Source organism: Ziziphus jujuba, chromosome 3, assembly GCF_031755915.1.
Source record: "Ziziphus jujuba cultivar Dongzao chromosome 3, ASM3175591v1".
NCBI classification, from domain to species: Eukaryota; Viridiplantae; Streptophyta; class Magnoliopsida; order Rosales; family Rhamnaceae; genus Ziziphus; species Ziziphus jujuba.
The window spans coordinates 1669785-1680579 of NC_083381.1; the positions used below are offsets into that span (position 1 = coordinate 1669785).

The 10795-nt window shown below is 33.2% G+C and overlaps 1 long non-coding RNA gene across 1 annotated transcript; it reads right to left on the reverse strand.

The window, feature by feature from the left end:
* Window positions 1-857: 857 nt before the first annotated feature.
* LOC112489692 (uncharacterized) lies at window positions 858-8123 on the reverse strand. Its single transcript, XR_003053970.3, has 3 exons — window positions 7824-8123; window positions 7654-7733; window positions 858-7121 (listed from the first exon to the last, which is right to left on the reverse strand). It is a non-coding gene; the product is annotated as an uncharacterized LOC112489692 (long non-coding RNA).
* Window positions 8124-10795: the final 2672 nt, after the last annotated feature.

Genomic DNA, 10795 nt, shown 5'->3' on the forward strand with positions numbered 1-10795 from the left:
TTTTTACTTTTTATTTAATAAAATATTAATCAAAGAACCTTAAAGAAGTTTGATATTTAGTAATAAAAAAATATTCGTTAAAGTTTTATTAATGGAAAATTTAATATATTAAAGTTATAATTTAAACGGGTTATAATAATGTTCATACGAACCTAGGTCGACTTGCACCTAAACCAGTATTATATTAGCCCAGATCTCAATTAATTTTAAGTTCTTATGGAAACCTTAACCCCTAACCAACCTATGATTATAAACATTAGTATAATAAAGACGCCACAATAGATTATGGATGCTATATTGATAATTTAAACTAAAACACACACTCTCTAATAGTGTTTTAAGTGTTCAAAGAGAACAAAAAGAATTTAATTTCAAAAAATAATTTTTGAATATTATTAAATGTGTGTTCTTCCTAAAAAATAAGCCATTAAATAGGCTAGAGTCACAAAACAATAAACCCTAAAAATTTAGGTTAAAACCAACCACCAAAGAGAAAAGGAACATGTTGGCCGAAATTCACCTACTTTCCTAAACTAATTTGGATTAATTAATTCCTTTATTTTGAATTAGAAATTAATTAATTTACAATAAAAATAATAAAATAATAACTTTCCTAAGTTGATTTGTCTAACAAATAAATAAATAGAAACCAAATATAAGACTAATTTTCTAAAAGAAAAAGTTAAAATCAAATTAGAAAACTATTTGATTAGTTTGACTATTAAAGTATCTTTGATCAATTTCCAGGTTGTTTGAGCTCCAAATCAGTTTTCATATGCCATGTAGATGCCAAATATGATTAATAATGATTCCCACACACTGCTCCTTGATTGGAATAGGTTAAACTTACTTGAACAAGAAGAAAAATCAAAGCCAATAGTTAAATAGCACATTTTCGGTCAAATTGAGATGTTGTCCATACAAGCTGGTTTTAGATACTTTTGATTCTACCTTAACATGATTCTATGGTCTCTTGGTGATATCCATTGAATCCAAGAAGTGTTGGATCCATTCGTTGCTACCCAGAATCCATATTTGCACTAAAACAGCTACCATGGTTCGTAACGACTTCTGCCACTTGGATGCTTAAAATGGACTTTGTATATTTGGATATTGACAAAGCCCTTTTGAGAATTAATTACTCCCTGTATAATAGCAACCAGGTTGTCCTTAAATCTCTTGGCTTGAGCTCTAGTGATTCAACCGATCTTCATGTGTATCGGATCTGCACCCCAGCGGGTTATCAGTTGTGCAGGCGCGGGCGGATTCTCATCATTCCCCTCTTTTTGAAAATGATTTACCCTCAAATCAAAATCATCACCTACAGTAAAAGGAGATAAGTCAGCAATATTAAATGTAGCACTGATATTATACTCGCCCGGTAAATCAAGTTTTTAAGTATTTTCATTAATCCGCTCCAAAACTTGAAAGAGTCCATCTCCACGCGGCATAAGCTTGGACTTCCTTTGTTCGGGAACCTCTCATTCCTTAAGTGCACCAAACCAAATCTCCTGGATCAAACACTATAACAAAAAATCCTAGAAATACCAATTTATCTTTACAAAAATCATACTTTTTAAAGTTAACAAATAATCTCTCCTAAATTTTCAAATTTCCACTAAGTCAAGCTTTCAACAATGCAAATAAAGTTCTATATAACAAAAACATCTTTAACTAAGCATCTTTATAAATCATAACTAGCATAGGTTTATTACTCACAAATGCCTTTTTAAGCTCACCTAAGCTAAGATAAAAAAAAAATCTCTTTTTCTTTCACATTTACTGGTTCCATTTGTTTTCTCTCATTCTCGGCTTTTTCAAGTTTCTTCTCACTCTCAGCTTTATCATTGTTTTTCCCCTCACTATTGAGTTTAGGACACTTACCTGGTTGTTCTTGCATGGCCTCGTTCCCTTGAATATTTGTTGAAGCTATGGGTGCCATATTAATCTTTTCTTTAAGCTTTTCGGCCTCTTTCCTTTATTGTATTTGAAGTTGATCTCTAAATACTTTTTTTGGGGTTAATGGCTCCAGTTTAACCTTTTTCCCTTTCAATTTAAATACAATGGAATTCTCTCTCCTATAATGTATAGCATCTTTATCAAATTGTCATGGTCTACCCAACAAAATATGATCCACATGCATAGGAACAACATCACAAAATACAACATCCACATAATTATCAATGTTGAATTTTACTTTCACTTATTTATTTACTTTCATCTCACCACTATCATTAAGCCATTGTAATCTATATTGTTCTGGATGTTTAATGGTTGCTAAACCTAATTTATGAACTACCAAATTACTAATTACATTGGCATAACTCCCACTACCAACTATCATGCTACAAATGTTATCTTGAATTTCACGTCGGATGTGGAAGATGTTCTCTCTTTAAATTTGGTCATCATCTTTGCATACTGTTAGAACCCTCCTTGTTACCAAACTCAATTCAGCCCTAGATACTTTGAGTGTTTCGGATTCATCATGCCCATCATCTTCAACTTCATCATCAAATTCGGCTTCTCTTTCACTTTCTTCACTTGCAGATTCTAGTTCGTCATTACCTTTTAGCACCATAATTCTTCTATTCGGGTATTGTCTAGCGATGTGTTCCATCCCTGGCACTTAAAACACACAATTTCACAAGTTCTAAAAGGTTTAGAATTGAATTTACCTTCACTTTTGTGTGCTTGGACAGATTTGGTTTCGGACTCCATTTTCAGCCGTGTGGTGCTTTCTTCTCCAAGTTTCGGCTTTTTTCTTGCTTCAAGGTGGGATTGCTTCTCCAAGCACTTGGATTTAACCTCCCACTGTTTAAAACTCCTCTAAACCATGTACTTGTGACCCTCCTCTTAAATTAATTCTCAAGTTTGATAGCCACATGCAACATCTCTTCCAATTCAACATATTGTTGCAATTCCAATTGATTAGCTATCTCATGATTCAACCCACCTAGAAGCCATGTCATAGTTGCTTCTCTCTCTTCATTTATGCTCAATCTCATCATGAGTATCTCCATCTCTTTGTAATAATCCTCCAATGACCTATTTCCTTATGATAATGATTGAAATCTTTGATGTAGCAACCTATGGTAATGAGTTGGTACAAATCGCTTCCTCATGGCTCCTTTCATTTGTCGCCAAGTAGAAATCAATTCATCACCTATTCTCCTTCGGATATTTTTCTCATTGGTCCACCATTGAAGTGCATAATGTCCAAATTCCATTGCTACCACTTTTACCTTCTTAGTCTTTAGAGAGTTGTGATAATCGAAGATCATCTCCATACGCTCCTCCCACTCTAAGTATGCCTCCGGATCACTTTTGCCCATGAAAGATGGTTTGTTGACCTTAATATTTCCAAGATCATTATCCTCTTCCCTTGCTGGTCTCCCGTGATTTTGCCTTCCTTGGTAAGCAAAAATTTCATCAACTTCCTTTTCAAAATCATCTCCAAAGTTACCTTCTTCAAAATCCTCCCTATGGCGTCCACGACTTCCTCGACCTCGACCTCGGCCACCATGAAACTCTTGCCTAAGATTCGACCCACTTGTGAACTCTCTAACCTATCAATCCTTTGATCTATATGATCAAATCAAGCATTCATCTACTATAATTGCTCCAAGACCACCATCATGTCTGTGCGCTCATCTACACTCCCCGTAGCTCGGGAGTCACCCTTGAATCCTACGGATTCCTCTTCATTAATTCTTAATGAGCCATCTCCTACTCCTCTTCTCATCCTTGAATCTGCCATGTTAGTAAATATATTGCAAAAATAAAATAAATCCTCGCCAAATTCACTCTCTCATATGTTTCACTCAAATAAAGTCTCGACACTCGTGTTTGCACACTAGTTTCGGCTTTTACCTTCTTTTAAGCTTACACGCTCTTGTCTTTTTCTACTCAAAGAATTATCTCAAAATTCTAATTAAAACACACACAAAACAGCAACTAGATCACAAGTATGTTCTAATTAAACTTATCAACAAAACATCAACTAAAACAAACAAATACCGAGCGGAATGAAAATACCTATTCTCGGCTTTTCTAAGCTAAAACAAGGTAAATCAACAAGCAAATTTTTGGAATGAAATAAAAGCTATCCAGAAGATGATTGAACCAATAATTCAAGGATAAAATATGGAGAATGAAATTCAAACACGAACAAGAATCAAATTGAACAAAAATATAGAATAGTTGTTGGTGTTGTTTTTTGTAATTCAAGTTTTGTATCCAATTCTTTAACTAATTTTAATCCAAATAATTTTGCACTCAAAAATACAAATATCCAGCAGAAAAATTGAATTTCCAACAACTTCAAATATTGAATAAATAAGCAACAACTCAGCAGCTCCAACAAATTTCAAGCAACCAAATTCAACTCCAAATTTCAACAAACTAATTTTTTTTTTTTTAATATTCGGCTTTTTTTTTTTTTTTACTCACAGATATGAACTCAACTACAGTAGCAAGAATTAACAACAAAATTGCAAATCCAACACCAAGATGCCACCAAACCCGTGACCACCAAAAACAAAATACAAATTTGCAATTTTTGTAAATTTATATATGTTGCCGTAATTCCTCTTTTTTTTTTTTTTTTGGATATGTAAATGCAAATATTTAAGATCAAAATAGCAAAGAAAAATCAACAATAAACTAAATTACTAAGAACAAAGATGAAAAATCAACCAACAAACTAGGAAGCAAAAATATGGTAAAACAAGGAAAACATAATTTGACTAGAAATAAAATATTTTTTTTTAAGATGCAAAACGTATATGATGATAGAAACAACCTTAACCTAAAGCTAAAATAGCATAATAACAAAAAAAAAATAAAACAAATAAAGATAGATCAAACCTGAACAAAATTTGGCTCTGGTACCAAATGATACAAATGTAGGTCGACTCACGCCTATACCCGTATTATATTAGCTCAGACCTCAATTAAGTTCAAATTCTTATGGAAACCTTAACCCCTAACCAACCTGTGATTAGAAACCTTAATATAATGAAGACGTCACAATAGGTTATGGATGCCTTATTGATAAGTTAAAACTAAAACACACATTCTCTAATAGTGTTTTAGGTGTTCAAAGAGAATGAAGAGAATTCTATCTCACAAAATAATTTCTGAATATTATTGAAGGTGTATTCTTTCTAAAAAATAAGCCCTTAAATATGCTAGAATCACAAAACAATAAACCTTAAAAATTTACGTTAAAATCGGCCACCTAAGAGAAAGAAACATGTTGGCTGAAATTCACCTGCTTTCCTAAACTAATTTGGATTAATTAATTTCTTTATTTTGAATTAGAAATTAATTAATTTATAATGAAAATAATAAAATAATAATTTTCCTAAGTTAATCTATCCAGAAAATAAATAAATAGAAATCAAATATAAAACTGATTTCCTAAAACAAAAAGTCAAAATCAAATTAGGAAACTAGTTGACTAATTTGACTACTAAGGTATCTTTGACCAATTTTCAGCTTGTTTGAGCTCCAAATCAGCTTCCATATGCCATCACTACAAGAAAATCGCCTTTTGCCGATAAAACGTTACTGCCGGGAAAAATCAAAAATTTGTCGGTAAATGTTTTACCGACGAAATTAACTTCATCGATGGATTCATCGCCTATACAGCATCTGAATTGTATTTACCAATGAAATATTTTGTTTCGTCGATAAAAACTTTTGCTGACAAAAATTTATTTTCCTCACTAATAACTATTTGCGACAAATAAAAAATCCTCGGTAAAATATTTTGGTGACAAAACTAATTTCCTCGGAAATAACTTTTGCCGATAATAATATATTAGTCGGAAAAGGTCTCTAGCGACAACAAGACTGCATCGGCAATAATTGAAATGCCAACAAAATTGATTCGTCAGTGAAGGTTGTTTTAGCGACGAATTTATTTTCGTCGGTACTTATGGCTTTGCCGTCAAGAAGATTTCATCGGCAAACATTTTAGTGACGAATCAGTTTTGGTCGGAAATAATTAAAAGTGCATCCGTCAATTTTAATGCTTTTGCACTTGCTTCTACAATTCGAGATGGTGCCTAAACAAATTTAAATAAGACATAACAGTTAGTAGGAACAATAATCACATCTAGCCATGCATACATACACCTCATCATAAGCATCAACTGTATAATATCATACATATACACATTATCATTCAAGACAGGGGTATTTTAAATTTCGGCTTAAACCTAACTTACATAATCAAGTCTGAATTTCAAAAAGGCATAGAGAGTAGCATGCACAATGACAGCCGTGGCAAATGGCAGACAACAATAGTTGAGAGAAAATAGTACCAGCAGCAGGAGATAAAAACAGAGGTAGAATAAGACAAATTCAACAATGACCAATCATTAATTGTCAATCATTAATTGACATAGATCCAACTCCCATACATACCAAATGGATAAGTTGTCTTATATGTAGGTAGAAATATATATTTACAATAAAACGAGAATCATGATGACAAATCTATCTTTTTTAATTAAATAGATGACATGATGGGAGGGAAGCAAAGAGACAATCAAGACCCTTCGTTGGGGACCTTGCAAGTATTAGAAAATGCTGCCATATGGGCACAGTAAGTAGCAGTTCATGAATGCTCTGCTACAGATGCAGTCATCGTGTAATTCATTATTATGTATCAGTGCTCCTAATGAGAACATCTTTTCTGATTGTCAGCAAATATGCTAACCATCCTAGTCCAATGAAACTCTTATAAAGAATAATATTTATTGACACTTTGATGCTCATAAACAATAATACATGAGGCCAATGAAACTGCCAGCATGCCCATTCTAATAATCTTCCTCCACTACATCCCACATTTAACATACTATTTTATGGATGAAGTCAAGACAACTGTCAGCAAGTTACTTTCACATGTTTGTTTGACGACATTACTGGATCAAATCAGAACTATTGGAACGTAACAAACTTCAATAGAAAAAAATAGGCAGCAAACATATACTTTAGAAGTAGGAGTTGACTACATTAATTCAATTGATGCATATACCACAAAGTCTTTAGGACCCACTCCTCGCAATTGCATTTCAAGTCAATGTTGGTTTTCAATTCCATGCCTCCTAGTTAAGCACACAAAAAGTGAAGGTGAACGTCCCTCATCAACACAAAAACAACACGTAGAAAATTGGTCATCATCAACAGAAAAGAAATAATATATGGTCTAAGAAAGCTTGGCTCCTTGCTGGCTTTTAGTCATTGCCAACGATCAATACTCAAAGTTTGAAAGCCACGACATCATAAAATAACCAAAGATTTTACTTTACATATATTTTTTGTCTAAAAGGAAATTCCTGCAAGAAAATTCTGCAATCGCTACCCACCACCATCTAAATGAACAAGTATCCCCATACCTCATCTCATAAGCACTCGTAATTGAAGTATATGACTTTCAAGGTATCCAAATAATCACTAATCCTTAAAAATTATCAAATGGACCTTTGGGATAAATTTGTGGGAATGACCAAATGCAGGTTAGACAGAAGGGGCTATATACATCACCAAACAAAAGGGGCTCATAGCAAATATCCACACCAAAAAACCAAAAAAAAAAAAAAAAAAAAAAAAAAAAAAAAAAAAAAGAATAAAACCAACCTGCAAAACGGCTACAACCCAATCGGGACCAGAATGGCAACAACGAGAACGGAACGGCAACTAGCAGATCGATCGGCAACCTGCAAAAAAAAAAAAACAAAAAAGAAAATCGGATTTCAGAAATTCGAAGAGATATTCAAAGTGAAATTCGAAGAAGGGTTTGCTTCAACCTTTCGAGATGAGCAGCTGATTTGATTCAAGGGAGAAAGTGGGTTTGCGGTGGATTTTGACAGAAGAAAAAAAAAAACAGAGGGAAAGGAGAAGGAGATGCAACGGAGATGGAGAGAAAAAAGAGGGAAAGTACTGTTTTTTAATTATTTTTCCGTGTCACTGGCGGGTCTGTGAGGCGAGATGTGGGGGGCGGGGGGGAATTTTTTCCATTGCCGAGGAATTTGTTAAGATTGTCGGCAAACAAATCCAAATATTTACCGAGGGAAATATATTTCGCCGGCAGCAGCTCCTAACAATTGCCAATACATAATATATAAATATATTTAAAACGAATAAAAGCAATTGCCAAATAAATAAACTATAAATTTCATAAACAAATATTTACTAGTGTTTTTAAAAAACTACACTTTTTACAAAATGTTTATTCCATTACCAATAAAAAGAAATGAAGTATTTAGAATAGTACTAACTTATATGTATGCTCTTCAGTTTAATTTATGCGAATAGTACTATACTAATAACAATTATATATATATATGTCTAAATATATAGTTGCATATATATCATACTAACTAATAAGTACTGCTGTTAGTTTATTTTTAACATAAAAATTTACACATATATGTCACAAAAATCCTATGGTAATGAAAAGATTAAGTATATGATAATTTTTCCAAAAAGTACATTTTTTTAAATAAAATATTCACAACTTTCACCAACAAAATTGTTAAATTTCATTGGCAATAACAATTGAAATGAAAATTAGGATACAAATTAAGTAATTTATATGCTTAAAAATTCAAAACAAAGCCATGAAGCTGATATGTAAAATTTTGTTTGCAAATCGTTTTTTTTTTTTTTTTTTTGTTTTTTCTAACTTTGTACCATAATTTAAATTCATAGTATAATAATAATAATACTTCAAAAATATATTTTTTTGGGATTATACCTTTTACCAAATACTTTGTAAATTGTAAGTTTTTTTTTTTACCATTTAAATGCGGGGGGTAATTGTTTCGATGAATTTCAATTTTCGTCAGTAATGGTAAGGTTTTTACCCACAAAATTTAACTTTTATCGGTATAATTTCTGACTAAATATAATTTTATCAGTAATTGTAATCTTTTTACTGAAAAAATTTAAATTTGTCGGTAAAAGTTCTTCCCTTTGCCGAAGAATCATAAAACCGTTGGTAAATAGTTGCTGTTTTGCCGACAATTTAAGGAATCGTTGGTAAAAGCCGGTCCATTACCGGCAAAATTATTATTTCGACGTTAAAAATATTACATTAGCCGGCGACTGTTATTATTCGTCACTAAAAGTGCATGTAGGATGCCAATATGATTAATAATGATTCCCACATGTTGCCTCTTGATTAGAATAGGTCAAATTTGCTTGAACAGGACGAAAAGTCAAAGCCAGCAGCTAAACAACACATTTTCGGCTAAATTGAGATGTTGTCCATACAAGTCGATTTTAGATACTTTTGATTTTGCCTTGACATGATTCCATGGCCTCTTGGGGATATCCATTGAATCCAAGAAGTGTTGGATCCATTCGTTGCTGCCCGGAGTCCATATTTGCACTAAAACAGCTAGCCAGATCTGTAATGGCTTCCACCACTTGGATGCTTAAAACAGGCTTTGTATCTTTGAGTATTGACAAGCTCTTTTAAGAATTAATTACTCCCTATATAATAGTAGCCAAGTTGTCCTTAAATCTCTTGGCTTGAGCTCTAGAGATCTGTCCGATCTTCATCCATATCGGGTCAGCACCTTAGCAGGTTGTCGGTTAAGCAGGTCAACCGGAAACTGACACGTTTATTAATCGTGTTAAACGGATTGATCCGAACCAATTTATAATAAACCCAAACCCGCTAACTTTGTATCGTTTTTGAGTCGTGTCACTGTGTCATAACATAGATTGCCATCTCTAATTGAAACTAAGGAATTAAACTGCACTGTTAAACCGTGTTAAATTAAACAACTAAAAGAAATCCAATTCCTCTTAAAATCTGGAACAAACAAACAGTCTGATGAACATAAAATTTTATTATTAAAGCATAACTCCACTAATCTTACTGCCATTACGGAGACATATTCCTCGTTTCCAAACTTCAAACTCCTTTGTCTTTTATTGAGTGGGCTGCTTGTTTGAACCACTGCAAAGAGTAACAAACATGGTTAGTGGCTCCTGAATCAATGATCCATTTATCATTGTAATTCTCCACTAAACAAACCTCAACAACATTTAGACTATCCATACCTGATTTAAGGCAATCTTTCTTCCAATGACGTTATTGTCTGCACTTGAAGCACTTGCCTTTCGACTTCTTCATTACAGTTGGTTTGATAGCTGGTCCTGTTTCTTTTTGCTTTTTGTTCTTTTTACCACCTTTAAGTTTCCCTTTAGGTATTGAGGAACTTTCAGCATGATAAGCATTTCCCTGCTTCACGAAAAACCTTTCAGTACTCTCAAGCTCGTGCATCAATTCAACAAGAGTAAGCTTCAATTTGTTAAAACTATCCAGTAGAGATTCCAAGATCATGTCAATCTTCATCTCTTACTCCAGCTTAGCCCCTATCACTTCTGCAGCGCTAATGTGCCCCATCATCTTTAGACAATGGTCTCGTACATTTCCTTCAGTTATGCGAGTGTTCATTAATGCCCCTATCGCTGCTTGTCTAGCAGTACTGTTACTTTTAGCAAACATCCCATCTAGAGTTTGAAGTATTTCTAATACACATTCCAGATCATCAATTTGCTTTCGCAAATATTCTGCAACACTGGCAAGAATATAACAGCGAGCTGTCATATTTGCTCGTTGCCAATCTGCAAATTGCTTATTAGTTTCTTCCGAAGCATTAACAGTGGGCTCTAGGGTTTTGGAGTTGTTGTAATAAATTTTATTCTCTCAAAATCAAGGACAATGTAAAGATTGGTTTTCCATAGGTTGTAATTATTTCCATCC